Genomic DNA, 27,592 nt, shown 5'->3' on the forward strand with positions numbered 1-27,592 from the left:
TGGAGTCTTTGCTGTGCCTTCTTTACCAAATCTGTGGTGTTCTTGACATAGGTCAGTTTCTCATCTATGGAACTCCCAGGAAACAGAAGTCCCTGACCTTTTCCACGCAGGTCCCCAATGATAATGAGCTGAACATCTGTTTTGTTTATTCTGAAGTCGATGATTATCTTCTTGGTTTTAAATGTGTTCAGGAGCAGGTTGTTTTCTCTACACAACACCGTCAGTTGTTCCACCTCATCCCAGTAGGCAGACTCATCTCCTCCAGTGATGCAGCCTACCACTGTGGTGTCATCTGCATACTTAATGAAGGTGTTGTTGGTGTGGCTAGGGATGCATTCAGAGGTGTAAAGGGTCAAGAGCAGCAGGCAGTCTTGAGGGGAACCGGTGCTGAATGTGAGTGCTGTGGATATGTGGGGGCCAATCCTGACTCTCTGTGAGTGATCTGACAGAAAGTCCTTAATCCAAAGACATGTGGAATGAGGTAGACCGAGGTTCAGCAGTTTCCTCACAAGGACATGGGGGAGGATGGTGTTAAATGCTAAACTACAATCCCCAAAGAGAAGATGGGTGTAGTTACCCTGTTGCTCCAGGTGGGTCAGCATGGTGTAGAGAACAGTGGTCATGGCATCTTCTGTTGATCTGTTGGCCTTCTAAGTGAACTGGTATGGGTCTTGTGTGGGAGTTATGAATGACATGATTTTGCAAAACACTTCATCACCACCGGTGTGCGTGCAACAGGCCAGTCATTGAGGCTGGTATGGGGGATTTCTTGGGTCAGGGTACTATGGTGGAGGTCTTCAGGCATGACAGGACAACAGACTGTGTCAGGGACCGTTTGAAGATTTTGGTGAAAATCCCAGAAAGCTGGTCTGTACAGTCTTTCAGCACCCATCGGTAGACACCATCGGGGGGCTGTGGCATTGCATGGATTGACACCCCTCAGCATGCTCCCCCACCATGAAATTACTACCAGCCACTGGCAGCAATGTGGCTGTGCATAGTGTCTGGTGTCTCGAAACGAGCAAAGAAGAGATTTAACTCTTCTGCCAATGCGGCTTCACCTTCAGCAGCTCTGATGCCGGGTTTGTAGTTGGTGAGGTGCTGCACCACCATCCATGCCTGCCTGCTGTTGTTGCTGGCCAGGTGGTCGTGAATCCTCCTCCTGAAATGGTCCTGGCCTTCCTGATGCCTCTGTTCAGCTAGGCGCGGGCTGTGCTGTAGAGAGCACTATCACCAGCTTTGAAGGCAGAGTTTCGCTCCTTCAGCAGCTGTTTCACCTTCCTGGTCATCCAGGGTGTGTTTCCCCACTATGACCGTATCTACACAGTTCTTAATGTAGCACAGTAGAGTGTCTGTAAACACGTCCAGGTTCTCATCATCAAAGATGTCCCAGTCGATGCGGTAGAAGCAGTCCTGCAGCACCTGAGAGGCACTGTCTGGCCATGTTTTGATCATGTTAAAGGTGGTGGGGGCGGATTTCCAGCGGGGGGTATATGCAGGGATGAGTTGCAGAGAGATGTGATCTGACTTGCCTATATGTGGTGCAGGTTTGGCCCTGTAGCCTTGCTTAATATTGGTGTAAACTTTGTCCAGTGTATTTTCTCCTCTTGTGGCAAATTTGACATGTTGATGAAATCTGGGGAGCGCTGATTTTAATTCCACAGGATTAAAATCTCCCGTGATAATGTGCACTGTGTCTGAATGTTGGTTCAGCTGTAGGCTGATGTTGCTGTGCAAAGGTCAAAGCTCTGAGCTGCCATTAGCATCCAGTGGAATGTAAAAAGCATTTAGCAAGACTCCAGTAAACTCCAGAGGAAGGTAAATCGGCCAGCATTTAACAGTCTAATTTTCCAGGGACTGAAGAACAGTGGCTGGCTACCATCGGTGTATTGTTACACCAGTTGTTGTGGATGTACATCCATCCCATTTACAAATTCCTGGATCTGCCCTGCAGTTGTCATGGAGTAGGAAACTAGTTATTGAGACAGAAACTTTTTCTTTGTACCTGGCTATAAACATGCTTTTTTCTACTCTAACGTTGTACATTTTAACATGTTTTTCTATGGGAATGTGTTACTTTGTGAAGCCAACCTTAATCGGACGTTGAATGGCCACATTTTTCTTTTTCTTGTGGTGCGTCATTGTGGACTTGATGGTTACCTCTTGTTTGTACCATGTTTTTACTCTGGCTTCCTTTCCCCAAGTGGGAAACGTCCAGATTGCACTGGCCACAGTGATGCAGCAGAGGTAGGGCAGGACTGTTTGTGCCTGATGGGATATGGAAATCTGATCATCAAAAGAAGTGTCTAATGTTTCACCTCAGGTGGACAACTGCTGTTCCCACTCATGCACATTAATGCTTTGGATGCAGAAGCATTTCCTCACCAAACAGTGTTTCACTTTTGAGCTTGCCATCTAAGTATCAATGCACCACATGCCAGTGCACCTGTATCTTCAAAGCAACGAGACATAACAAGCTGGTTTATTTCATATTATGCCCAAAACATACCAATGACTAATTAAGTGACTAAATACATCCCCTTTGATCTCTGCATACTATGTTGTGTATATATATATATATATATATATATCTCACAGACCTCGTATATATATACGAGGTCTGTGAGAAAAGTATCCGACCTTATTATTTTTTAAAAAGCATATGGATTTGAATCACGTGTGATTACATCAGCCAAGCTTGAACCCACGTGGGCATGCAAGAGTTTTTTCACACCTGTCGGTGACGTCATTCGCCTGTGTGCACGCCTTGTGGAAGGAGTGGTCCAGCCTCCTCGTCGGATTTTCATTGTCTGAGAAGTTGCTGAGAGACTGGCGCTGTGCTTGATCAAAACTTTTTCAAAAACTGTGATGCACATCCGAGTGGACACCATTCGAGAATTTCAGCTGGTTTTCGGTGAAAATTTTAACGGCTAATGAGAGATTTTGGATTGTTTCTGTCGCCTTAAGGACTTCCCACGGAGCGGGACGTCACGGAGCGGGACGTCACGCAGCGCTCCGAGGCGACGTCGTCATCCTGTTTCAAGCTGAAAACCTCCAAATTTAAGCCTCTGTTGACCCAGGATGTCGTGAGAGAACAGAGAACTTTCAGAAGAGGTTGGAATCAGCAGTTTATCCGGACATTCCACTGTTAAAGGAGATTTTTTTAATGAAAGACGTGCGAGCCAGCGCGCCAATCTGTCCGCGTGCCCACCACAGGAAAAATACCTCAGTTGGAAGCCTTAAGGACAAGTTGGAACATGCCCTGCTGTTAAACAATTTCTCAGATACTCACTCAACTGAAAGCCACCAAAAGCCGCCTGGATTTTACAAATGGCTATCAACACTGTCAAGAAAGATGACTTTAAGCTTGCTTTCAGCTTGTTTTCATCTTGGAATATAGTACGTGCCATGGGATTAATATACATGCTGTTGGATTAAACTGGACAGTGTTTGGTACTTTCTCGGAGTAAGTGAGGTCATACCGGACTTTTCCATTACAAATGGGGAGGCCCACGGAATGAACTCAGTGGTGAAGACGATGGAATATGTCTAAGAATGATTCTAACATAACAAGTATGATTAAATTAAGTATTAATGTGTTAAAAATTAAGAGTTGATTAGAAAAAGTATGTTACAAATAAGTGAAATGAATGATTATATGAGTTGTTTTTCATAAAGAGTGCAGAGTCAGAGGAAAAGAGGAAGTGAAGAAGTTGTTTTTCATAAAGAGTGCAGAGTCAGAGAGAAAGAGGAAGTGAAGTGATGTTGCAACGAGGCAAGAAAAGCTGATGATAAACAACTGATCAAATGATTAAGATGTGGTAAAATATGAAATGAATAATAAGGAATGAAAATGTTTGTATATGATCATATGAATTGTTTTTATGTGAAAGAGAGTTGTAATGAAATGATTGAATATGATTGATTTGATTCTAAGGAAATGATTTAAAAAGAATGAATTCTCAGAAAAGCTGAAGTGTTAACAGAAAAGAGGAACTTGAGAAATAAGTTATTGGCAAGGGGCCGCATATGGCTTCCAGTAAGGGAAGGAGAAGGGAGGAGGTTTTGAGTCACCAGCGTCCCCATAGTAACCAAGATCATCTGAGGACAACAAAGAGTCAAGCACATATATAAACTGTGAAACACCAGGAAACGGGGTTATTCTTCCAGGGAGAGCTGCCACTTCTCCCCTGCTACGAGGAGATCACAAGACTTGACCATCTTGTGAGCAGCAATTGGAATCGTGGAGTGAGAGGATTGGAGCCATAAGAGATCATTTGAGAGAGTTTTCAACTCCCACTCAGGCCGTCCAGTCATGGAGTAGCAGAGCATTGGAGAATAATCACTGGCCTTAAGTCTGAGTGGGGAAGTTTCAAGTTCGTTTTCTCTCTCAAGGAACATCACAGCATACCAGAATGGATTAGATCAACTTTTGGTTGATTGAAGAAGGAATAAACTCTTATGTGGATTAATTTCCTGAAGGATTACAACATCACACAAGGATCGTGGTCAGCTAATGACTAATAGCTGATGAAGAGGAAATCAAGTTCATCGAGCTGGGGACTTTAACCTCAAAAACCTCCTTCCCTCACTCCTAGAAAAATTGTTAAGAAGTCAATGCAGTCCAGTCGAAGTAAGATCAGACAGTATTATTGAATCAAAAACAAAGATCTCTGCCAATCATTATTCTAATTATACTTGAATTACTGTTGTGAAATTATCATCATATAACCTATTTTGATTATGTTGTCGGCACTTGCAAAACCTGCAATAAATTTCCAAGCATGCATTTAAAGTGTTAAGGCTCGGACATTGGATTTATTGATGCTTCTTAAGGTGTAAAAGTTAAAGTTTATTGGGTGTACAACATCAAAAAGTGCTCTAAAAGGTTAGTCTGGTTTTTAATGAAAATAACGCATCCTGGGGACTCGCTGTACGAGTCACTAAATTCAAAATCTAGCAACATTCCAAGAGCCCTGATCCATAAGAGGAGAGCTGCCGTTAACGGGTGTGGCCGGTTCGTATCCTGGTTCCAGAGAAGGCTATTTGACCGGGGTGCGAGATCAGCATCAGCGGGGTGGACGTCCGGATGGAGGCAGTGAGCGGCTAGACGAGTCTCCTCGCCACCAGCTTGAACAGCCTTTGTGCAGCCCTGCCGGGTAATACCCGTGGAGACACGAAGGTCGGACCCCAGAGACGGAGAGCTGGTTTAGTACACAAACACATTCATCGGAGGGTGAGCGTGTGCCGTGTATCTAAAAAATAATGGGATCTGACAACACCGAGGTGTTTTTCCTGTGGCGGGCGTGCCGCACCGGCTGCGAGCCAACGCGCCAATCCGGCCGCATGTCTTTCATTAAAAAAATCTCCTTTAACAGTGGAATGTCCGGATAAACTGCTGATTCCGACCTCTTCTGAAAGTTCTCTGTTCTCTCAGGATGTCCTGGGTCAACAGAGGCTTAAATTTGGAGGTTTTCAGCTTGAAACAGAATAACAACGTCACCTTGGAGCACTGCACGATGTCCTGCTCCATGGGAAGTCCTTAAGGTGATAGAAACAATCCAAAATCTCTCATCAGCCGTTAAAATTTTCACCGAAAACCAGCTGAATTTCCAGAATGGTGTCCACTCGGATGTGCCTCACAGTTTTTGAAAACATTTTGATCAAGCAAAGCACCAGTCTCTCAGCAACTTCTCAGACAAACGAATTCTGACGAGGGGGCTGGACCACTCCTTCCACAAGGCGTGCTCACAGGCGAATGACATCACCGACAGGCGTGAAAAAAACTCATGCATGCGTACGAGGGTTCAAGCGTGGCTGATGTAATCACACGTGATTCAAATCCATATAGTTTTTTTTTTTTTTAATAAAACTGTTGGTTTCTTTTCTTGCAGACCTCGTATATACAGTATATACAGCAAAGTGAGGATGGACATGCCAGAAATCAACTTTTGTTTTGCAATTCCGATCATGCACACAGACTGTTATGATTCAAACAGAACACGTTCAATTTTAGATTCTTTACTTCGAGTCTTCTATAAGATCCACAAGCTCTTCAGTAAGCTCATTAGGGAACATTTATTCAGCCCCAAGGTCACTGGACAGATGTGCATAGCAATGCTGAGGGCAAGGTTTTAAATTGCTAAGATCCCAGTGCATCTGGTCTTATGTATTGTTGTAAGACCTGGGCCCAATTTCATAAAGCAGTCTAATATATGTTTTGTCAAATAAACTCAGTTAGTTGACTAATTTTTTGACGTTAGTCATTGCACAAAGCACTTAGTCAGCTAAAGTTGCACATTACCCGACTAAAGCTTTTAGTCTGGTACAGTGGAGGATAATCTTATTTTAGTCAACAAAACTTCAGTGTCTTCTCTCAAAAAATGGTGGCTATCATGTACCAACACTTGATGGAATGCACAAGAACACCCCTACGTCCCTCGTATTACTCCAAAAGGAGAGTTTCCTCTGCTTTTGGCCATGGTTGCAGCAGACGACAACTGTCATGATGTGTTTGTGACAGTTCTCACATAAGCCACTGGGCAGCGCTGTTATGCAGAGCAGCGTTGTGTGCACTAAAAGGCTTGATGGAAGTGTAGAAGAACAAACTGAAGAGTGAAGCTGCCAGGCTAAGTGCTAAGCAGTTTGTATGGGTCCGTAAATGTTAATAAAGCCAGTTAACGGAACAAAGGTTGGATAGTTTATGACAACAACCAACCCAGAAGTAAACAAAACTGTTACATATTGGAGCCGTCTCTTGGCAACAGCACGCGTGAGGCTGTTATGCCCGTGAAAACTGTCGACTCATGTAAGACAGCCAATTGACAAGTTTAGCCATTAATGTAAAACAGCAGTAAAACGGATAATGTTGCGGGACTAAATGTCATAAATTAAGTAAGTTTAATAGACTGAAAGCTTAGATTGCTTTATGAAACTGGGCCCTGGACATCAATCAGTGATGTAAGATGATGACTGGATGTCTTGTGGTAATCGGTCTCTCCGGAGAAACTTTGGGTCCCAATGGAATGATTTTATTTCAAATGAGCAATTCCTTGGGGAGATGTAGATGAAGCATACTACTTTAATCATGAGGAAATTGTTGGGAAAGTGTAGGAACACGGACCCACAACAGGGGGCGCAAATGAACGAACAATGGAGAAAGTCAAATCACAAAGTTTTACTGTTGTGAATTCACACAACAAACACAACAGATTACAAATACAGCAGTAACCGAATTCCAAAGGTGTCGTGTGGGCAGGCTCGACGATAGGAGACGTCTGTCCGAGTCGAACCGGAACCACCCGATTTCCTCTGCCACCGAACCCCGGGGATACTGGAGCCGCCAAGTCCCGAACCCCAGGTGGCCACTGCCTCCGCTCGTCAGATCCGGTACTGCTGGCAAGGAACAGAAACAGTCAGGTGTGGGTGCGGCTGCACCCAGCAACACACAGGGTGGAAACACCACCTCCACCTCTTGTCAGGAAAATACAGGTGAGTGCAGGAATGTGAGTACTTATCCAAAATACAGTCTCCTGCTGTCTTTTCTCTTTCTGTGTAAAGGCAAAAAGTATTTAATGGTCAAAAGATGATTTGTTTGGCTGGATACGTTACCTCCTTGGTAGAGCGATATCTCGGCAATGAGGTGGAGATGCCGTCCTGCTGATATACCTCCCTGTTGATTGATATCAGCTGTCTCGTCTCAGGTGATGGGTGACAGCTGTCACCCTGGCTGCTCCTGTGAGGCGGCAGCGCCCTCTGGTGCCTGGAGCCCGCACTCCAGACAGGGCACCCTCTGGTGGTGGTGGGCCAGCAGTACCTCCTCTTCAGCGGCCCACACAACAGAAATGTCAGTTTCCAAGTTCATGTAATTGTCTTTCCCAGTGTGACATCCCCAGTGCCTCAGTACCGAGAATTCCAGCAAATAGAAAACCCTAAGTTGATGACCATTTGTCAGCTGGCTGCAGCAGGGAGGTGACTATTTCTCAAGTGACGAGAATGGGTGGCTGGCCTACCTGGTTGTTTGCTATTTGGGTCTTGGGATAATACGGTATGGTGGTGGATGCAATAATGCCCAACAGCGATGCATGATCCCTCACCTGGCCTGACCTAAAAGTCTGTTTTATGTCTAATCATTTCACAGCAGTCTTTATGGAGTACCAAAACAGGTACAAGAACAAATATGACTGGGTTTATGATATGATAATGTACATTAATCCTCTGGGGTCTGAGGGCTTTTTTTGGACAGCTCACTCACCTGGCATAAATGTTTTATTATTGCTGTTAACAGCTCTCCCTGCATCCCACAATCAAATTTATGTCTCTTTTTTTTGTCAGGACAACCTGTTCTTTCATAATATATATGCTTTTGTTGTGTTTTATAAGTGTAATAAAGGTTTACAATCAGAAATAACAAAGGAAAAAGTAAAGCGGAAAATAATTCTCCACACACATTTTTCAAAACACACAGCAAACTATAATAAACAACTGTTTTGACACTTTATAAAGGTAATTTGAGGTCTTGTGTGAAAGACTGTACAACAAAAAAGTTCAAACAATAAACACAAATGCACGTTTTGAACAATATATACAAAATGGTCTATGCATTTTGTTTGTCTTCAACTCAAAGCAATTTCTGTCTCCAATTACACAAAGGTCACATAACAAATTTCTATTTCTACTGTGTTTTGGAGACTTCTATCTGACTCTGCAAGCAGCTTTCATTTCACACTTTGGTTCCTTACAGTCTGAGGAGCAGCCCCTTTCCCTCACCTCTTTGATATGGTAAACAGTGCTTTACGCCAGAGGAAGAGAGACACAGAGTAAACTAGTAACATTCAAATGCAAACGAGTGGAGCAATCCTGATATTTACACACTCTTTGTTTGAGCATGTGAGATTGTCATGCGAGGCTCTCCGTCTGCTTTCACTTTCGCTGTGCGTAATGGCGAAGGGCACATTGGAGGAGTTAGGGGGCTATTCAAAAGGGCCAACTAGTAAGATATCACTCCTGAAAATGATCTTTGGTTTATCACGTGAGGTAAATCTGCCCTACGATTGGATTTTGGAAAACCATGTGACGGTGAACCAATTCTGATTGAACACTAACATTTCGCATGTCATCACACAGCTTCTATGAGGAGTACAAAGATGGCCGACAGTGGATCGAAAGTCAGCGGAGGTAACTTTTCAGTAAAAAAAAGTAAGTTTCTATCTCATATCATTAAAAAGTTATTTATAATTTAGTAAAGCTTGGTCCCAGCCGTCATATATGACGGTGTCAGTCCCAGAGGGTTAAACTCTAATATATAAAATATTGGTGTGCAAAAATATGGAATCAAATTCAATTCTAAGCAGTTCAGTTGCAAATGAGATTAATAAGCATTGTGCCTATGTTGAGGTTACCTTCATTATGGCTGTGTTTCCTTCTGTGGATAAGGTGAAGGAAATTAAAAGCCCTGAGATTGTCTATGTGTTTAATAATTTACAAACAATATTGACTGCAGTTTTCCATTGTGAAACACGGGATGCACATCACAAATGATGGAAGTAACTACAACCCCAATTCCAATGAAGTTGGGACATTGTGTAAAATGTAAATAAAAATAGAATACAATGATTTGCAAATCATCTTCAACCTGTATTGAACTGAATATGCCACAAAGACAAGATATTTAATGTTCAAGCTGATAAACCTTATTGTTTTTGTGCAAACCCCTGGCAAAAATTGTGGAATCACCAGCCTCGGAGGATGTTCGTTCAGTTGTTTAATTTTGTAGAACAAAAAGCAGATCACAGACATGACACAAAACTAAAGTCATTTCAAATGGCAACTTTCTGGCTTTAAGAAACACTATAAGAAATCAGGAAAAAAAAAATTGTGGCAGTCAGTAACGGTTACTTTTTTAAACCAAGCAGAGGGAAAAAAATATGGAATCACTCAATTCTGAGGAAAAAATTATGGAATCATGAAAAACAAAAGCACACTCCAACACATCACTAGTATTTTGTTGCACCACCTCTGGCTTTTCTAACAGCTTGCAGTCTCTGAGGCATGGACTTAATGAGTGACAAACAGTACTCTTCATCAATCTGGCTCCAACTTTCTCTGATTGCTGTTGCCAGATCAGCTTTGCAGGTTGGAGCCTTGTCATGGACCATTTTCTTCAACTTCCACCAAAGATTTTCAATTGGATTAAGATCCGGACTATTTGCAGGCCATGACATTGACCCTGTGTGTCTTTTTGCAAGGAATGTTTTCACAGTTTTTGCTCTATGGCAAGATGCATTATCATCTTGAAAAATGATTTCATCATCCCCAAACATCCTTTCAATTGATGGGATAAGAAAAGTGTCCAAAATATCAACGTAAACTTGTGCATTTATTGATGATGTAATGACAGCCATCTCCCCAGTGCCTTTACCTGACATGCAGCCCCATATCATCAATGACTGTGGAAATTTACACGTTCTCTTCAGGCAGTCATCTTTATAAATCTCATTGGAACGGCACCAAACAAAAGTTCCAGCATCATCACCTTGCCCGATGCAGATTCAAGATTCATCACTGGATATGACTTTCATCCAGTCATCCACAGTCCACGATTGCTTTTCCTTAGCCCATTGTAACCTTGTGTTTTTCTGTTTAGTTGTTAATGATGGTTTTCGTTTAGCTTTTCTGTATGTAAATCCCATTTCCTTTAGGCGGTTTCTTATAGTTCGGTCACAGACGTTGACTCCAGTTTCCTCCCATTCGTTCCTCATTTGTTTTGTTGTGCATTTTTCAATTTTTGAGACATATTGCTTTAAGTTTTCTGTCTTGATGCTTTGATGTCTTCCTTGGTCTACCAGTATGTTTGCCTTTAACAACCTTCCCATGTTGTTTGTATTTGGTCCAGAGTTTAGACACAGCTGACTGTGAACAACCAACATCTTTTGCAACATTGTGTGATGATTTACCCTCTTTTAAGAGTTTGATAATCCTCTTCTTTGTTTCAATTGACATCTCTCGTGTTGGAGCCATGATTCAGCCATGAACAGCTCTCCAAGGTGTGATTACTCCTTTTTAGATGCAGACTAATGAGCAGATCTGATTTGATGCAGGTGTTAGTTTTGAGGATGAAAATTTATAGGGTCATACCATAATTTTTTCCTCAGAACTGAGTGAGTCCATATTTTTTTTCCCTCTGCTTGGTCTAAAAAAGTAACCGTTACTGACTGCCACAATTTTTTTCTTGATTTCTTATAGTGTTTCTTAAAGCCAGAAAGTTGCCATTTGAAATGACTTTAGTTTTGTGTCATGTCTGTGATCTGCTTTTTTTCTACAAAATTAAACAACTGAATGAACATCCTCCAAGGCCGGTGATTCCATAATTATTGCCAGGGGTTGTAGATGCCTGCAACACGTTTCAAAAAAGCTGCGACAGTGGTATGTTTACCACTGTGTTACATCACCTTTCCTTCTAACAACACTCAATAAGCATTTGGGAACTGAGGACACTCATGATTGGGTATAAAAGGAGCATCCCCAAGAGTCTCAGCCGTTCACAAGCAAAAATGGGGAAAGGATCACCACTTTGTGAACAACTGCATCAAAAAATAGTCCAACAGTTTAAGAACAATGTTCCGCAATATTCAGTTGCAAGGAATTTAGGGATTCCATCATCTACAGTCCATAATATAATCAGAAAATTCATAGAATCTGGAGAACTTTCTACATGTAAGCGGCAAGCCAGAAAACCAAAATTGAATGCCCGTGACCTTCAATCCCTCAGACGGCACTCCATTAAAAAACGACAACATTGTGTAAAGAATCTTACCGCGTGGGCTCAGGAACACTTCAGAAAACCATTGTCAGTTAACATTTTGCCACTACAGCTACAAGTGCAAGTTAAAACTCTACCATGCAAAGCAAAAGCCATACATCAACAACATCCAGAAATGCCGCTGCCTTCTCTAGGCCCAAGCTCATTTGAAATGGACAGATGCAAAGTGGAAAAGTGTGCTGTGGTCTGATGAGTCTACATTTCAAACTGTTTTAGAAATCATGGACGTCGTGTCCTCTGGACCAAAGAGGAAAAAGACCAGAGGTGTAAAACTCTGGCTTGAGAAAGTAAAAACCCTCCCATGTGTTGCTTCTACGTGTGCAAAACAGGTGATCTCAATAATTAGCTCATCCACCTGGCTAAAGAGCTGAACTAATAATAATCAGCTGGTTTATTAGGAAGATGGAATAAATATGTGGATGGACTTTTACTTTCTGAAGCCGGAGTTTTACACCTCTGAAAAAGACCATCCAGATTGTTACCAGCACTACATTCAAAAGCCAGCATCTGTGATGGCGTGGGGGTGTGTTAGTGCCCATGGTATGGGCAACTTACACATTTGTGATGACACCATCAGTGCTGAAAGGTACATCCAGGTTTTGGAGCAACACATGCTGCCATCCAAGCAACATCTTTTTCAGGGATGTCCCTGATTATTTCAGCAAGACAATGCCAAGCCACATTCTGCACGTGTTACAACAGCGTGGCTTCGTAGTAAAAGAGTGTGGGTACTAGACTGGCCTGCCTGCAGTCCAGACCCGTCGCCCACAGAAAATGTCTTGCGCATTATGTAGGGCAAAATTCGACAATGGAGACCCTGGACTGTTGAACTACTGAAGTCGTACATCAAGCAAGAATGGGAAAGAATTCCACCTACAAAGCTTCAGCAATTAGTGTCCTTAGTTCCCAAATGCTTATTGAGTGTTGTTAGAAGGAAAGGTGATGTAACACAGTGGTAAACATACCACTGTCCCAGCTTTTTTGAAATGTGTTGCAGGCATCCATTTCAAAATGAGCAAATATTTGTACAAAGCAATAAAGTTTATCAGTTTGAACATTAAATATCTTGTCTTTGTGGTGTATTCAGTTGAATATAGGTTGAAGAGGATTTGCAAATTATTGTATTCTGTTTTTATTTACATTTTACACAACGTCCCAACTTCATTGGAATTGGGGTTGTATAAATGTTAGAGGAGGGAAATGAGAATAAAGAGTTCTTATTTTCAAGGGGTCCAAATACTGACCCTGTATTATAACAAGCAAGTCTACTCCTAATTAAAGTCATCAAAATATGTGGATGTCTTTTTTAATTAACACATGAGCCCAGGGAGACTTGCCCTTCTACTTGCATTAAAATTGTTTGATTATGCAGACATGTTTAATTTACAGGGTGATTCAGTGTCAAAAGATACATAGCAGTCATAAAATATTTAGAGGGACCCCAGAGGCAAAGATTGTGAGGTTCTTCTTTCGAAAAGATCAAAATGTGTGATAACACACCAGTGTGCACCCAGGACAGCAGTGTATCCTCTTGATCCTCTCATGCTGCAACAGAATGACATACTCCGTCAACAGAGTGTAACCGGCATAGAAGTGAAATAAATCATACTTATTGTTGGGAAAGTGTAGGAACACGGACCCACAACAGGGGGCGCAAATGAACGGACAGTGGAGTAAGTCAAAATAACAACGCTTTACTGTTGTGAATGTGCACAACGAATACAATCAATCACAGCAATGGACAACAGTCAATTCACAAAAGTGTCGTGGGCAGGCTCGAAGATAGGAGACGCCTCTCCAAGGTAAGACCGGAACCACACGGCTTCCTCCGCCACAGGACCCCGGGAATACTGGAGCCGCCAAGTCCCGAACTCCCAGGTGGCCACTGCCTCCGCGTGTCGGACCTGGTACTGCTGGCGAGGAGCAAAGAACAGTTAGATGGGGGCGCGTATGCACCCAGGACTCCGAACAGCAGGAAAGGTACCTCCACCTCTCGTTGGAACAATAATCCAAAAAAACTAGCTCAATCCAAAAGATGCACTCTATTTGCTTTGATACGTTACCTCTCTGGTAGAAACGATATCTCGGCAAATGAGGTGGAGATGCCGTCCTGCTGATATACCTCCGTAGTGATTGGGATCAGCTGTCTCCGGTGATGGGTGACAGCTGTCATCCTGGCTGCTCCTGTAAGGCGGCAGCGCCCTCCGGTGCCTGGAGCCCGCACTCCAGGCAGGGCGCCCTCTAGTGGTGGTGGGCCAGCAGTACCTCCTCTTCAGCGGCCCACACAACACTTATAGCATCATAGTCAAAGGGGTACATGCAACAGTGTATAATGTTATATATCATTCATCCACCAATTTGCTATACTGGCTTACTTCAATTAAGGGTCACGGGGGGCTGGGGTCTATCAGAGTGTCTCTCTGTTTCTGTGTTCTGTGATTATTTATTTTAGTTATTTGTTATGTAATTCTGTATGTATTTATTGCCGTATTTATTTATATACTTGTCCTGGCTGTGTTCTCTGTGTTTTTCATTTAAAACGTTGTGCGCCCTGAGCCATCATTTCCAGCTGTCATTGAATGGCAGCCCGGCGATCAGCTGAGAGGCATCTTGTTGTCTTGTGTACGCTCAGATGTGGCTTGTCTGTACATAAATATCAGCACGTCATGAAAGTGTGCCCCCCTCCACACACCACATGTGTTGGGGGTTGCGGGAAGGCGTGATATACATGCACTCCACATGTGTTGAGGGGGGAGCCAACACACTGGAACACCACATGTGTGGAGGAGGGAGTTTGGCACAGTAACACCCATGTGTCTTGCTTGGCAATGCCACACTCGTGGGGCACTTAGACAATTTTCACAGACAGCTTAAATGTGGTCATCTGCTCTTTGTGCTGGGAGTGTGAATTGTCACACCTTTTCTAAGTGCTCAGCAAGTGGTGATGGATGTTCATGTGTGGCATCTTGAATTTGGCCAACACCTGCCGAGAGGGGGCTCGAATGGGCACTCGCAGGGCACTCGCTGTCTTTCGGCTTCTGGTGTGCACGAATGGTTGTGGCGACAGGTGTACGAGGCCTTTGAGGTGGCTCCGATTTTGTCAAGAATGGCATGCAATTCCTTCTTTGTCTGGCATTCTGCCTCAATCATGTTATGTGTAAAGGGGCCTTAAACAATATCAATGTCCATTGGATTCTATGACATATGACATGTTTTACCCTGTGCTGTTGTACCGTGATCACTAAGTGTGACCCATGATGCAAACTATTCCTAACACCTATCTTACCATATTTTCTAGACTACAACTCATGCTTTTTATTTACTAATTTGGTTGACTTGCAAGTTACATTTCAAAGTGACATGTCAAAACATACAGCATTATTGTCTACAGCCACAAGATGGCACCACCTACACCTGTAACACACTGCTCCTGTATACTGATCTGACTAAGGTACTGTCTGAACCACAATCCAGAGCGGAAGGTAGCAGTAAGGTACCATTAAGGTGGATGCAATAAGAAGATGATCTGAATGGAAAGGACATGCTGGGTCTTACAGAATGAGTGAAATTAATATATGATGCTCTCAAAGCAAATGGCCATCCTCCTGAAGGATGAGAGGGAATAACCTTCAAATGTACTTGAGTAAAAAAACAGAACAACTTTCATACTTCTCAACTTGGTACTTTGTGGACCAACCAAAACAATGAAGAGGCAGCCATCGAGCCAAAGGTAAGGGTAACCATTATTATGTTTGAAAAATATATCATCATTTTTAAAAGCTTACTTACATTTAATGAGGTAAAAGTAAATGCATTTATCTCTGCAATGATGTTTTGGTCTGTTCAGCAGCAACAAGAAGCAGTTTACTTGAGTTCTTTCTGCATCGTACAACAATACTTATGAACACTGTGTATGCATTATAAATAAACAATGTGCAGATTAAATTAATTGTGTTTGTTGGTGCATTAATCACTGGCACTACATTTCAAAAATAAGTGTAACATATAGTAAGATGCAGATTTTTTTTCCTCTTCATGATGGATTTTTTTTTTATAGATCTGACCAGTTATAAGGTGACAGTTTTATATCCATTTGAAACAGATTTAATGTTTTCATATCTGCTGGGCTGGTTTTCAGCCTGGCAACAAATAATCGAAAAAGGGCACGAGTTCATTTCAGCGGAAACTAGGTTTTGGAAAGGTTGCTCTGAATGCCAGGAAACCTTTTCATAAAACTACTGGTTTGCAGTCATTCCCCGTGAAGGAACGTGTATTGTCAGTATACAACGAAACCGTAATGGAATATTTATGAAAGCTATTCCCACCTGCTTGAATAGAAATGTTACTAGTAATGTGTCCACTGGGCTTGCAAGATATCAAGGCACAGAAATGCTTCACAATTCTGGGAGGGTTCCACTGAAAGCCCAGTGCCGTGAGAGTGTAGAGCTGATACAAAGAGGGGTACTGGGTGTCATAGCCACTATCCAGGATGAAACAAGGAGCATCTATGAGTACTTCAGCAGGATGTACTCATATATATATATATATATATATATATATATATATATATATATATATATATATATATATACACACACACACAGATTTTGGTAAATTTCTTAAAAATAAAAAACTACCAAATCACATGTACAGTAGTGTTCAGAATAATAGTAGTGCTATGTGACTAAAAAGATTAATCCAGGTTTTGAGTATATTTCTTATTGTTACATGGGAAACAAGGTACCAGTAGATTCAGTAGATTCTCACAAATCCAACAAGACCAAGCATTCATGATATGCACACTCTTAAGGCTATGAAATTGGGCTGTTAGTAAAAAAAAAAAAAAAAGTAGAAAAAGGGGTGTTCACAATAATAGTAGTGTGACATTCAGTCAGTGAGTTTGTCAATTTTGTGGAACAAACAGGTGTGAATCAGGTGTTCCCTATTTAAGGATGAAGCCAGCACCTGTTGAACATGTTTTTCTCTTTGAAAGCCTGAGGAAAATGGGACATTCAAGACATTGTTCAGAAGAACAGCGTAGTTTGATTAAAAAGTTGATTGGAGAGGGGAAAACTTATACGCAGGTGCAAAAAATAATATGCTGTTCATCGACAATGATCTCCAATGCTTTAAAATGGACAAAAAAAAAAAAAAACAGACACGTGGAAGAAAATGGAAAACAACCATCAAAATGGATAGAAGAATAACCAGAAAGGCAAAGGCTCAACCATTGATCAGCTTCAGGATAATCAAAGACAGTCTGGAGTTACCTGTAAGTGCTGTGACAGTTAGAAGACGCCTGTGTGAAGCTAATTTATTTGCAAGAATCCCCCGCAAAGTCCATCTGTTAAATAAAAGACATGTGCAGAAGAGGTTACAATTTGCCAAAGAACACATCAACTGGCCTAAAGAGAAATGGAGGAATATTTTGTGGACTGATGTGAGTAAAATTGTTCTTTTTGGGTCCAAGGGCCGCAGACAGTTTGTGAGATGACCCCCAAACTCTGAATTCTAGCCACAGTTCACAGTGAAGACAGTGAAGCATGGTGGTACAAGCATCAGGATATGGGCATGTTTTTCCTACTATGGTGTTGGGCCTATATATCGCATACCAGGTATCATGGATCAGTTTGAATATGTCAAAATACTTGAAGAGGTCATGTTGCCTTATGCTGAAAAGGACATGCCCTTGAAATGGGTGTTTCAACAAGACAATGACCCCAAGCACACTAGTAAACAAGCAAAATCTTGGTTCCAAACCAACAAAATTAATGCCTCACAGATGTGAAGAAATCATGAAAAACTGTGGTTATACAACTAAATACTAGTTTAGTGATTCACAGGATTGCTAAAAAAGCAGTTTGAACATAATAGTTTTGAGTTTGTAGCGTCAACAGCAGATGCTACTATTATTGTGAACACCTCCTTTTCTTCTTTTTTTACTAATAGCCCAATTTCGTAGCCTTAAGAGTGTGCATATTATAAAGGCTTGGTCTTGTTGGATTTGTGAGAATCAATTGAATCTACTGGTACCTTGTTTCCCATGTAACAATAAGAAATATACTCAAAACCTGGATTAATCTTTTTAGTCACATAGCACTACTATTATTCTGAACACTACTGTACATCAATATTCACAGCCTTTACTATGAAGCTCAAAATTGAGCTCAGCTGCATCCTGTTTCCACTGATCATCCTTGAGATGTTTCTACAGCTTAATTGGAGTCCATCTGGGGTAAATTCAGTTGATTGGACATGATTTGGAAAGGCATATAAAGGTTCCACAGTTGACAGTGCATGTAAGAGCACAAACCAAGCACGAAGTCAAAGGAATTGTCTGTTGACCTCTGAGACAGGAAGTTTGGTTCCACCAAGACTCTTCTTAGAGCTGACCACCCGTCTAAACTGAGTGATTGGGGGAAAAGGGCCTGAGTCAAGGAGGAGACCAAAAACCCAATGGTCACTCTGTCAGGGTTCCAGCTTTCCTCTTTGCAGAGAGGAAAATCTTCCAGAAGGACAACCATCTCTGCAGCAATCCCCCAATCAGGCCTGTATGGCAAAGTAGCTAGATGGAAGCCACTCCTTAGTAAAAGGTACATAGCAGTCCCACTGGTGTTTGCAAAAAAGCACCTGAAGTGCTCTCAGACCATCCATCCATCCATTTTCTTCCACTTTATCCGGAGTTGGGTCACGGGGGCAGCAGCTCAAGCATAGCTGCACAGACCTCCTGATCCAGACACACCTCCCCCAGCTCCTCCGGGGGAACCCCAAGGCGTTCCCAAGCCAGCAGAAAGACGTACTCCCTCCAGCATGTCCTGGGTCTTCCCTGGGGCCTCCTCCAAATGGGATGTGCCCAGAACACCTCTCCAGCGAGGTGTCCAGGGGGTATCCAGAAAAGATGCCCGAGCCACCTCAACTGGCTCCTTTCGACATGGAGGAGCAGCGGATCGACTCCGAGGTCTTCCAGAGTGACCGAGCTCCTCACCCTATCTCTAAGGGAGCGCTCAGCCACCCTGCAGAGGAAACTCATCTCGGTGCTTCGCCACGATCTCGTTCTTTTGGTCATGAGCCAAATCTCATGACCATAGATGAGGGTTGGAACGTAGGGGCACTCAATACATTCGAGGGGCACTCCTCCTCAAACTGCCACCTTATCATGGTGGGGGAGTTTGCGTACCCGGATGATCCTAGGAGCTATGTTGTCAGAGGATTTGTGCCCCTGGTAGGGTCTCCCAAGGCAAACAGGTCCTGGGTGATGGGTCGGACTAAGGGCAGTTCAGAAGCTTCCATGACCAGTACAAAATCAAGGGCCAAGATGTCGCCCGGTATGGCAGAGCCGGGGTCCCACCCTGGAGCCAGGCCTGGGGTCGGGCTCGCTCGCGAGCACCTGGTGGTCGGGCCTTAGCCCACAGGGCCAGGTCAGGCTCAGCCCGAAAGAGCGATGTGGGCCCGCCCTCCTGTGGGTTCACCACCTGCAGAGGGGGCCATGGGAGTCGGGTGCAGAGAGGATTGGTTGGCAGTCGAGGGTGGGTGGCCCGGCGGCCCGGTCCGCACTCACAGCCCCTGGCTGTTGGGACGTGGAATGTCATCTTGCTCTCAGACCATGAGAAACAACATTCTCTGGCCTGATGAAATGAATCTTGAACTTTTTTGGCATGAATGCCAGGCCTCATGTTTGGAGGAAACCAGGCACCATCCCTACAGTGAAGCATGGTGGTGGCAGCATCATGCTGTGGGAATGTATTTTCAGTGACAGGAACTGGGAGACTAGTTAGGACTGAGGGAAAGATGAATGCAGTAATGTACAGAGACATCCTGGATGAAAACTGCTCCAGAGTGCTCTTGACCTCAGACTGAGGTAATGGTTCATCTTTCAGCAGGACAATGATCCTAAGCACACAGCCAAGACATTAACAGACTGGATTGAGGACAACTCTATTAGTGTCCTTGAGTGGCCCAGTCAGAGCCCAGACCTGAATCAGATTGAACATCTGTGGACAGATCTGAAAATGGCTGTGCACTGATGCTCCCATCCAACCAGATTGAAAGATGCTGTCAAGAGGAATGGTCAAAACTGCACAAAGATAGGTGCGCGAATGGTACCTCAACAAAGTACTGAGCAAATTCTTTGAATAATTATGCACATGTAATTTCTTAGTTTTTTTATTATTATTATTATTATTATTATTATTTTGAATACATTTGCAACAAAACATGTTGCATGTTGTTTCATGTTGTCATTAAGGGGTGTTGTGAGTAGAATTTCCAGGGAAAGAAATTAATTTACTTAAATTTGAACAAGGCTGTAACATAACAAAATGTAGAAAAAGTGAAGCACTGTGAATAGCTGGATGCAGTATATATATATACACACTCCTCAAAAATATAAACGCAACACTTTTGGTTTTGCTCCCATTTTGTATGAGATGAACTCAAAGATCTAAAACTTTTTCCACATACACAATATCACCATTTCCCTCAAATATTGTTCACAAACCAGTCTAAATCTGTGATAGTGAGCACTTCTCCTTTGCTGAGATAATCCATCCCACCTCACAGGTGTGCCATACCAAGATGCTGAGACACCATGATTAGTGCACAGGTGTGCCTTAGACTGTCCACAATAAAAGGCCACTCTGAAAGGTGCAGTTTTGTTTTATTGGGGGGGGGGGGGGGGGGATACCAGTCAGTATCTGGTGTGACCACCATTTGCCTCATGCAGTGCAACACATCTCCTTCGCATAGAGTTGATCAGGTTGTCAATTGTGGCCTGTGGAATGTTGGTCCACTCTTCTTCAATGGCTGTGCGAAGTTGCTGGATATTGGCAGGAACTGGTACACGCTGTCGTATACGCCGGTCCAGAGCATCCCAAACGGTCAATGGGTGACATGTCCGGTGAGTATGCCAGCCATGCAAGAACTGGGACATTTTCAGCTTCCAAGAATTGTGTACAGATCCTTGCAACATGGGGCCGTGCATTATCCTGCTGCAACATGAGGTGATGTTCTTGGATGTATGGCACAACAATGGGCCTCAGGATCTCATCACGGTATCTCTGTGCATTCAAAATGCCATCAATAAAATGCACCTGTGTTCTTCATCCATAACAGACGCCTGCCCATACCATAACCCCACCGCCACCATGGGCCACTCGATCCACAACATTGACATCAGAAAACCGCTCACCCACACGACGCCACACACGCTGTCTGCCATCTGCCATGTACAGTGTCAACCGGGATTCATCCGTGAAAAGAACACCTCTCCAACGTGCCAAACGCCAGCGAATGTGAGCATTTGCCCACTCAAGTCGGTTACGACGACGAACTGGAGTCAGGTCGAGACCCCGATGAGGACGACGAGCATGCAGATGAGCTTCCCTGAGACTGTTTCTGACAGTTTGTGCAGAAATTCTTTGGTTATGCAAACCGATTGTTTCAGCAGTTGTCCAAGTGGCTGGTCTCAGACGATCTTGGAGGTGAACATGCTGGATGTGGAGGTCCTGGGCTGGTGTGGTTACACATGGTCTGCAGTTGTGAGGCTGGTTGGATGTACTGCCAAATTCTCTGAAATGCCTTTGGAGATGGCTTATGGTAGAGAAATGAACATTCAATACACGAGCAACAGCTCTGGTTGACATTCCTGCTGTCAGCATGCCAATTGCACGCTCCCTCAAATCTTGCGACATCTGTGGCATTGTGCTGTGTGATAAAACTGCACCTTTCAGAGTGGCCTTTTATTGTAGGCAGTCTAAGGCACACCTGTGCACTAATCATGGTGTCTAATCAGCATCTTGATATGGCACACCTGTGAGGTGGGATGGATCATCTCAGCAAAGGAGAAGTGCTCACTATCACAGATTTAGACTGGTTTGTGAACAATATTTGAGGGAAATGGTGACATTGTGTAAGTGGAAAAAGTTTTAGATCTTTGAGTTCATCTCATACAAAATGGGAGCAAAACCAAAAGTGTTGCGTTTATATTTTTGTTGAGTGTAGATAGATAGATGGATGGATGGATGGATGTCTCAGTCCCCAAGCTATTTTGTCTACACTCCTCTCATTCTTTATAATCACTATGCTGCAACAAAACAGCTCTGGATCTTGGACTCTGAAGAGAAGGGGGCTATTTCTATCTGACCCGGCCTTGTAAAACCCAGTGATTGTTCCAGAGGCTATAAATCAGCATGTCACTGTACCACGGGAGGTGACACGTACAGTCTTCCTCAAAGGCCACCAACAGGTGAGGAGACTTAATTTGGCTGTGACCTGAGGGCATCTATCTGCTGACATGTAAACAGACAAGTTTATATATAAAGACTCTCTTGTGTATGGGCTTTGTGGACACTGTGCACACTAACCAGCTTCATTGTTTGTTTTTCCATTTAAACTTTTGTAAGATTAGGCAAACTATACATTTTTGGGTTCATCGGAGGATGTAGAATGGGAAACCAGTGCTGTTATTTGGATCAGAGTCCACATGGTGGACAGTTTGGATTTTTAATTTTTTTTTTTCAGTGTCAAGTATCATTTGTTAACATAGCGAGCCTGACTATAATCCCCTCTCAAATACACTCCTGGCATGAATCAAAAGAAAATGGTGAGGGTTGAACCTTCTCTCAGGTGTCTGACTGTCAAGAACGCGAAATGTGTTGCATAATTTATTATATTTATAAAAAAAACCCTTCCCAAATAGAATTATCTCCCAATATTTCATCCTCAGGCCATGACACCTTTTGTTAGTTGACTTGATAAACAGATTAGTTATATCCTGCATTCTTGCATCCACCAAGTCCACTATGTTTGCACCACTTGTCTGTTGATTTGTGTTTCTTTGGCAGTAAAACCCAATCTGATATTTTACCACACCACAGTGACTTTGAACTTCACTCAAATGATTGACTTTTGGCTGACATTGCCTGTGCACGTATGCAGTCAAACTAAATGTGTGCTACATTTGGTCCAAATTGGGTTGAAAAACAAGCTGCTTGACTTGACCTTTGCCAAAATGAATTCTTTAAGGGCAATTTTCAGGTCAGCCTTCACTGACATACCACTTTTAGTTGAAATTAGAAGAAGGACATGGGAAGAGGTGGCTAACAGAAATATGACTTTTGCCCCGTTTGGCAAATTTGATGTTGAGGGGCAATTAGAGATCTACCACCGTGTGTGCAAGGTTTGGTGCAAATGAATTTGAAAAATTTAATTTTGACATTTGACTCCAATTTGACCTTTGCTTAATTTAATCTCTCCTGGGCAATTCCAAAACCTGCCTACACATGTGAGCCAACTTTGGTAGAGATCAGAGTGAAACAAACAAACAAACAAAAATCTTAATTTGGACTTTTGACCCATAACCTTGACCTGTGCCAAGACAAACATTTTAAGTGCAATTCCAGAGTTGACGATCATCCACACATCATGTTTCAATGGAAATGTGCCAAATGACCCTGTAAGAGTAGCCAAACAAACAGACAATCAAACATTGCTCAAATCATAGAGTGATTTATTTGCTATTTACAACAGTACTCACAAACATAAAGCAAAATTTGGTACAGAACGCAAACAGGAGCCTTGAGGTTTGATTGTATCTGTTATCTTGTCACAAAGTCCTTGTTTGCAATGGCAAAATGCAGCTGACTGAATGCACGTATACTATACAGGCAAACACAAACAAACAAGCACAATCATGCACACTAAGAATGCTCCAGCTGACTCAGTCAAAATGCTAATCACTTGCTAATGTGATCAGTGTACCTTAGAGATAATGGAGACAAACTTGCTTAAGCAATTTATAGTTAAACATGCTATCACATAATGTTCCTGAAAATTGTCAGTTTAACAAGAGACAAGAATCATTATGGATTTGTTTTACTGATGTATGATCCAATCCAGTGACTTTGATTTGAAATAATAATATATGAATGGGTTCTATATATAACCCAAACACTGACAAGCTCAGCTAACAGGCTAACCTAGGTTTGATTGTTTATTAAATTATACAGTATTTTGGAGGTTTGAGCAATGGTATTGCACCGGTGTGGGAATTAAAAATTATGACCCACTTATTTCCTTAGTAAGAAAAAAATATCACTAAGTGACCTCTCCCCGGTTCTGTAATAGTTCACCAAATCTCAAAAAAACTTTAACAAAATCAGTGACAGTTCTACACTGAATTACTCCTTGGGCGAGACCTCCTCCAAGCCCCCCCCCCCCCCACCCCCCCAAAAAAACAGTCAAAATTGTGCACAAACAGCCAGTTTTTCTTATTTATTCTTATTTTTAATATTTTAGAAGTGCCCCTGAAATTGCAATTGACATCAAAAGACTGTAGACTACAACACTTATATAAAACATCCATGAATTGCAAATTTGAATAAACATGCCGTCACATGCTAAATGTCTATCATTAGATGCTATATTAATCTGTCTTTTAGGGAGGGATGATTAGCTCTTTTATTAAGGTGCATATTTGTCTCAACATTTAGCTTAATATTTAGCTTGATGTTTGTAAAACCACCTAAAACAGTTCTGAAAAGGTTTAAAGTGGTCTCACCATTTTCTTACATTTTCTTATTTATATCTATTGTCAACTGTCAATCATATGGACTGTGGTGTAGCACTAGAAGGATCATCTTGTTTGACTGTGTTGACCAATCTTAGATTTACATCCTCTGTTGGACATTTCTGACATATGAAGACAGACACTTGCTGTAGATGGCAGTGATTCTATAGTGCTGACTTTCCTTCTGGCGCTGGTTTCATGGTTAAAGTTTCTGATGACAATCCATCCATTTCTGAGTCCTTGTGATATTTGTTCTTGAATCTTTTTTGTTTTGTTTTTCCCTGTTTGTAAGTGACCGTTATCTGATCTCACAGCAGTCTAATCTCTGAGCACATACACAAAGGAAGATAACAGGAAAAACACATGAATCAAACTTGAGATGTTCAGTGGGTTCATAAAACAGTAAGGAGCCCAAATCTCACATCAAATAATTTGATTTGGCACATTCACACTCTGCTATATTCACCTAATCTAGTTCTGTAAACCGGTCCAACATCCCTCAGTTGTTTAAATATTAAACAGAATATACTGTAAAATACAACAGAATTAATTATTCAAGTCACTTCAGCTTGTGAACGCAGCTCAATTTCTAAACCCTCAATAAGCAGGCTCTCCTTCTGCAAACTTTTTTTTTTTTTTTCATGAGTGGGCAGTTTGTCCTCTCTGGTGAAATTCGAACCTGTTCTTACACTGTATCTGTTTGCTTTCAAACACCTGTTCTTGGCACAGAGTTCTGGTTCTGTGCTGCATCCTGAGTGGACATCCTGAGTGGACATCCTGAGTGGATGAGTGGAACAGCGGAGAAACTGGAGCACTGCAGGCTGCTCCAACCGTCAAAGCGGAGCAGAGCACAGGGGAGGAGAGCGCCTGTCCCGGGGGGACAACTGCAGAAAAGAACCGCACCAATTTGCTAATTCCCACCCCCACATAGTGATATGATCACCGCTTTGCGGCACAGATGATGATTATTTATTTTTTCTTAAGTGTTTGTGCCGCCCCCTGTGTGTCATGAAAAAAGGTACCCCGGGCAGCTGCCCGCTTCACCCGCATCCAAAACCACATCTGAACAAAATCATACAAAGAACCTGACCGACCCAAGTGCTAAATAATATGGATTGGAAAGAACAGCATAGACAGCTTCAAATAGTTTCAAGCAAATGATTGAAAAACATTAATAGAACACAAACATGAAACATATATATGTTTGTAGATATTCAACAATATTTCTTCCATGCTTGCAGCACGTCACTAAAGCTGTGGTCAAATTATGGCCTGACAAGACCAGTTTTATTGGCTAAAATCTGCAAACATGCAGCAGTCATTCCTTGAATTTCATACATGCTTGAAATTTGCAATAACTGGTCTCTACTGGGGCAGCTCAGTAGCTTCATGGTTAAGACTGTTGCCTCACAGTGAAATGGTCCCAGGCAAAGTTGGATCCAAAAGTACTTGCATTTCAAGTAATTGTAATGACAATTACTTTTCCAAGTAATTGTACCTGCAATTGATTGCTCTGAAATCTTGGAATGTAACTGTAATTGTAATTGACTGCTTTTGAAAAGTTATTGTTGGAACTATTCATTTTCAATTACTTTTCAAATACTTTTGGTAAATTTGACAAATAAATATTTCCATCAAACTTTCACTGTTGTGTAGACGTACCCATCTACCAACTTACTGCCATTGTTGTTATCTCTGAATAACCCACATTATTTAAGTTCATCGATTTTTGCAGATCCACCTTGGATTTGCTGTAACCCCAAGTCCAAACAAGGGAGCAGCCAAAGGGACAAACTATGTGTTGTAGTTACAATCATAATGTAAATTGCCTAAAACAGAAAAGTAATTGCAAAATAATTCCAGTTACTTATAAACATAATTGTATTCATATTTGCAATTACTTATAAGAGTAATTTTTTGGTGAAATCAATTACGTTTCCGAAAGCACAATAGTAACTGTAGTAATAGTAATTGTTATTGTAATTAATAACTTTTAGTCGATCTGCTCTGTGTCAGCCTGATCCGGTCAGATCTCAGAAGCTAAGTAGTGCGGGACCTGGTTGGTACTTGGATGGGAGGCTTCTTTGGAACACCAGTGGCTGTGTGTGTTTCTCCAGGTAAAACTGGAGTTGTCAGGAAGGGCATCTGGCGTAAAAAAAAAATAACTTGTGCCAACTACCAATGCAGATCTGGCTGTATCCACTGTGGCGACCCTGAAAGCAAAACGGGAGCAGCCGAAGGGACAACAACATTGTAAATGATAACTTTTTAAATTAATTGCATTTATAATTGATTACTTTTGAAAAGTGTTTAGGCCCCAACTCTGGTCCCAGGTTTGCCTCTAACCTGTGGCATTTCCATGTTCTTCCCATTTTTGTGTGGCTTCTCTCCAGGTGCCACATCTTCTTCCCACGTCCAAAGACATGCACATTAAGTGCACTGGTGACCCTAGATTCATTGTGGGTGTGAATGAGAGTGTGAATGTGTTAGTAGGTTTGTCTGTCTATATGTGTCAGTTTTGCAATGGACGGGTAGCCTGTTGAGTGTGTATCCTGCTCCTGGCCCAGTAACCACAAGGATCCAGCTCCAGCCCCTCAGTGACCCTTAACTGGTGTAAGTGCATTTAGAAAATGGATGGATGTATGGTCTAAATATTAGATGTTGTTAGTAATATCTAAAATCATTGGCATACAGTTGCATATTTGATCAAACTTTTCCTAAAAAAATTAATGAATTCTTTGGAGCCCAATATACAATATTAAACAATGCTGTCACACTGAATAAGGTCAGATCTTTTGAATATTTATATATAATACTGATAATAATTATATTTTCTAAGCAACTAGGTGCACGTTTAAAAAAATCTAAATTTCTGACTTATTCTGCATTAAAAATGAAAGAGCATTATTTCACGTCTGTATTTCAAGTGCTTATTAGCCATGCAAGACAAAAGTCCCATTGCTGGGGTTCTCAGCACTGATGAATCTGTGTGCTATATCATTAAAGAGAAATGTGGCACATGCCCAAAATTGTGTAGCTGATGGTCCCTCATGATGTAACTGATACTTCACATCTGAGTATCTCTAAGCAACTCCTTATTTGGCTCAGTCAATTCAGTGAAACCCACGGATCCTCAAAAAGACCTTGTAGAAAAAACATCCAGCCTTCACCTTAGTTCAGTAGTAAGTATCCAAGTCTCACAACCA

This window comes from Thalassophryne amazonica, chromosome 9, assembly GCF_902500255.1.
Source record: "Thalassophryne amazonica chromosome 9, fThaAma1.1, whole genome shotgun sequence".
Lineage (NCBI taxonomy): Eukaryota > Metazoa > Chordata > Actinopteri > Batrachoidiformes > Batrachoididae > Thalassophryne > Thalassophryne amazonica.